We start from the raw sequence: 4,981 nt of genomic DNA, 5'->3' as shown, positions 1-4,981 counted from the left end.
AGACTCACACAGAGACCCATAGACTCACACAGAGACCCATAGACTCACGCATATACCCATAGACTCGCACAGAGACCCATAGACCCACACAGAGACCCATAGACCCACACAGAGACCCATAGACTCGCATAGAGACCCGTAGACTCACACAGAGACTCACACAGATACCCATAGACTCACACAGAGACCCACAGACTCACACAGAGACCCACAGACTTACACAGAAACACAGAGATCCATAGACTCGCACAGAGCACCAATATCTTCGTCCCAGATCCGCTTTGTGGACCCTCTAAGTGAGCAGGTGGTGGGTGGGCCGCCTGTCTGGAAGACTTCAGCTGTAACGCCCTCCGGACCCGCAGGCTCCGTTCGGCTCCAATCTGCTTGAAGTTCCACGCCGCAGCTCACCGATGGTGAGTGGCTCACCCGGCTGGTGCTCGATGAGGCGTGGCCTGGAGGGTCTCATCCGCCACGGTGGATTCCCGGTCCAGCAGCTGCTCAAAGCGCTCTTCCCGGCACTGTCGGGCACAACGCAAGCGTCCGTCATCAGGTTGGGAAAGCGTGGTCTGCTACTGAACGTCGTGATTTATTTTATTTTTCTACCCACGTGACTTTACCGAAATGACCAAAGAGTGTGGATTTCTGCAGTCACGAAAGCTCAAAATCAAGATTTTACAATTTGAGTTCGACGTTTCGCCAGTAATTACAACCGGCTTCATCAGGCGACGGCCAAATCAGACTTCGTAATTTACCCTCCTCAACTCTTACATTGAACGAATGAGTGTTCCGACATTGCAGGTCGGCCACAATGTATCTCTCAATCTTCATTTGAAGTTTTCGTGACCGCAGGGATCCACACTCTCTGGTTCTTTCGGTAAAGTCACGTAGGTAGGAAAATAAAATAAAACAAATCACGACGTTTCGATCGCAACACAAGCGGTCGAAACGTCGTGATTTGTTTCATTTTATTTCCACCCACGTGACTTTACCCAAAGAACCAAAGAGTGTGTATGCATCTCTCTTTTTTTCTTTCGTTTCCCTTTGTCCGCTGTTTCGTGTTTTTATTTTTGTTTGGTTCGACCGCAAGTAGCGGGGCTTTCTCGCTGGCTGCGGTTTCCTAATTCTTTCGGTGAAGTCACGTAGAAGGGAAATAATAAAATAATGAAAATAAAACATAATTAAATAATATTTTATTATGTTTTAAAATAATAAAATAATAGAAATAACACATAATGAAATAATATGTTATTATGTTTTAAAATAATAAAATAATAAACCCATAACATTATAAAATAATGTTTTATTATGTTTAATTTTAATAAAATAATAAAATAAGAAAAATAAAACATAATTAAATAATATTGTATTATGTTTTAAAATAATAAAATCATAGAAATAAAACATAATACAAAAATATTTTATTATGTTTTAAAATAATAAAATAATAAAAGCATAACATAAAATAATATTTTATTATGTTTAATTTTAATAAAATAAGAAAATAAGAAAAATTAAACAATAAAATAATTCTAGATTTGAAGCTTTCGTGACTGCAAGGATTCATATTCTTAGTTTTTTTCGGTAAAGTCACGTAGGTAAAAAATTGAAATAAATAAAAGTAAAATAAAAATAACATAAAAATCACGACGTTTCGGAGGCAACACAAGCTTCCGTCTTTCCTAGCCGGGCGAGTGTGCGTGACAGCTCACATTGAGGTGCCGTTGTTGCTGCTGTTGTTGCTGCCGCTTCGATGGGGTGCCTATCCAGTTTCACAAAAGCCACGGAAAATGAAGAACAAGCACAGCCAAAGAATGCCCCCCCCCCCAAACCTCTGCAGAAAACTCACCCTACCCACCCCCCACCCCCAATGATCCGCGATGCTTTCCCCGAGATGATGATCAGAATCTGAATGTGCGTTATTGCATTTCGATTTAAAGCTTTCGTGACTGCAGGGATTCATCTTCTCGGTTCTTTCGGTAAAGTCACGTAGAAGGGAAGTATTTTATTATGTTTTATTTTTATTATTTTATTACTTCCCTTCTACGTGACTTTACCGAAAGAACCAAGAAGATGCGTTATTGCAGTCGCTTGGCGGCTCGGTTCGAAGCGGCCGCCCTGGTAAATGTTTGCTGGGCGTGTTAACTGCTGTTCCTTCGCAGCAGTTGAAGTCAAGTAAACGTCAGAATCTGTCGTTACACTGCAGGAGGAATCCGATGAGCTATGAAGCTCTTTGTCGCAGAAGTCCAGTAGGGCGACTGGGTAAGATCGTTCCAACAAACAGTACGAAAATACGAGAGTAGTGCAAGCTACGAGAAAGGTCAACAAATCACCCAAAATTCTAGATTTGAAGCTTTCGTGACTGCAAGGATCCATTCTCTTAGTTTTTTCGGGAAAGTCACGTAGGTAAAAAAATGAAATAAAAATTAATAAAAAATAAAATAATAATTTTAAAAAATAGCCCCGCCCCCCCCCCCCCCCTCCCGATACGTTCCATTCATTTTCTACCACATTCTGATAAGCTCTCCCCCCCCCTCTCATCCTCCTGAACTTGTATTTAAGAACTTGCATCTTGGAATCCCTGCCTCACTTGATGCAGCAAATCTGGCTGTGACGGTCCCACCTGATGACGGAGACTTGTGTTGCCTCCGAAACGTCGTGATTTTTATTATTATTTTATTTTTATTAATTTTAATTCCAGGCGAGGTAGTTAACATCTCTTAGCCACCGTGATGATGATGAGAGAGAGAGACACGCAAACTCCAAATATACAGCAGCAGTTGTCAGGGTCAGGATCGAACCCCCGACCTCCTGTATACCAGGCGAGGTAGTTAACATCTCCTAGCCACCGTGATGATGATGATGATGAGATAGAGAGACACGCAAACTACAAATATACAGCAGCAGTTGTCAGGGTCAGGATCGAACCCCCGACCTCCTGTAGACCAGGCGAGGTAGTTAACATCTCCTAGCCACCGTGATGATGATGAGAGAGAGAGAGACACGCAAACTACAAATATACAGCAGCAGGCGTCAGGGTTGGGATCGAACCCACGACCTCCTGTACACCAGGCGAGGTAGTTAACATCTCCTAGCCACCGTGGAGTCCCTGTAACGAATAAAAGGTGTCAATTCAAATGTCATCATCAATTCGCAAGCTTCGTGAATGCGAAGTAAAACGACAGGGGCACCCACAAACAGAGACAGTCCCAGACTGCGAATTGAGATGGCGAAGGGCGCGAGAGAGGCGACCTGAGGCGTCTGTGGGCAGTGACCTTGGGACTTGGTGAGTTCACTCCCCACCCACCCTCCCCCCACCTTCCACCCCCCCCCATCCAATCCCCACCCTCCCCCAACCCTCCACCCCCACCCTCCCCCCTCCACCCTCCAACCCCCTCCCTCCACCCCCCCCCCCACCCAATAACACCCCCACCAACCCTCCACTCTCACCACCCCCTCCATCATCCCCCACCCCCTCCCTCCACCCTCCACCCCCCACCCTCCATCCCCCCCCACCCTCCACCCTCTACCCCCCCCTATCCTCCACCCTCTACCCACTCCACCCTCCATCCCCCCCCACCCTCCACCCTCTACCCCCCCCCTATCCTCCACCCTCTACCCACTCCACCCTCCATCCCCCCCCACCCTCCATCCCCCCCACCCTCCAACCCACCACCCTCCCCCCTTCAATCCCCCATCCTCCCCCTCCACCATCCCCCACCCTCACCCCCCCCTATCCTCCATCCCCTCCACCCCCACCACCCCCCACCCACCCCCCACCCCCCTATCCTCCACCCTCTACCCACTCCACCCTCCACCCCCCCCCCACCCTCCCCCCACCCGCCACAAAGTTGCGTCTCTTTGAAGTGAAACCGACGAGGGCGAGCGGCGCGAACGAGCGCGGCAGCAGCGGCGTCTCGCGCGGCTGCGCGCCCCCACCCCCATCCCCCCCACCCTCCACCCCCACCCCCCACCCCATCCCCCCCACCCTCCACCCCCCACCCCACCCCATCCCCCCCACCCATCCCCCCCACCCTCCACCCCACCCCCCACCCCATCCCCACCCCATCCCCCCACCCATCCCCCCCACCCTCCACCCCACCCCCCACCCATCCCCCCCACCCTCCACCCCACCCCACCCCCCCACCCATCCCCCCCACCCATCCCACCCACCCTCCACCCCACCACCCACCCATCCCCCCACCCATCCCCCCCACCCTCCACCCCACCCACCCCCCACCCATCCCCCCCACCCATCCCCACCCACCCTCCACCCCACCCCCCACCCCATCCCCCCCACCCTCCACCCCACCCACCCCCCCCACCCATCCCCCCCCACCCATCCCCACCCACCCTCCACCCCACCCCCCACCCATCCCCCCCCACCCATCCCCCCCCCACCCTCCACCCCACCCCCCACCCCATCCCCCACCCCATCCCCCCCACCCATCCCCCCCACCCTCCACCCCACCCCCCACCCATCCCCCCCCCCACCCTCCACCCCACCCACCCCCCACCCATCCCCCCCACCCATCCCACCCACCCTCCACCCCACCCCCCACCCATCCCCCCCACCCATCCCCCCACCCTCCACCCCACCCACCCCCCACCCATCCCCCCCACCCCATCCCACCCACCCTCCACCCCACCCCCACCCATCCCCCCCCACCCTCCACCCCACCCTCCACCCCACCCCCCATCCCGCACCCCCCATCACTTTGCTTCGGCTGCGTCTCGCGCGGCTGCGCACCCATCACCCCACCCCCACCACCCCCCATCCCCCCCACCCCCACCCTCCCACCCCCCTATCACCCCCCCACCCTTCCACCCCCCCACCCCCCCCCACCACTTTGCCTCGGCCGCGCGAGCGAGCGAGCGAGCGCGCTCCGTTCTTTCTCGCAATGAAATAGAATCGCGAAAAGAACAACAACCACAACAACCACAACAACAAGACAAAATCAATGTCGCTAATGTAATAGGAGAG

The sequence above is a fragment of the Lampetra fluviatilis genome, chromosome 58 (assembly GCF_964198595.1).
Source record: "Lampetra fluviatilis chromosome 58, kcLamFluv1.1, whole genome shotgun sequence".
NCBI classification, from domain to species: Eukaryota; Metazoa; Chordata; class Hyperoartia; order Petromyzontiformes; family Petromyzontidae; genus Lampetra; species Lampetra fluviatilis.
Note: the sequence above shows the minus strand (reverse complement) of the source record.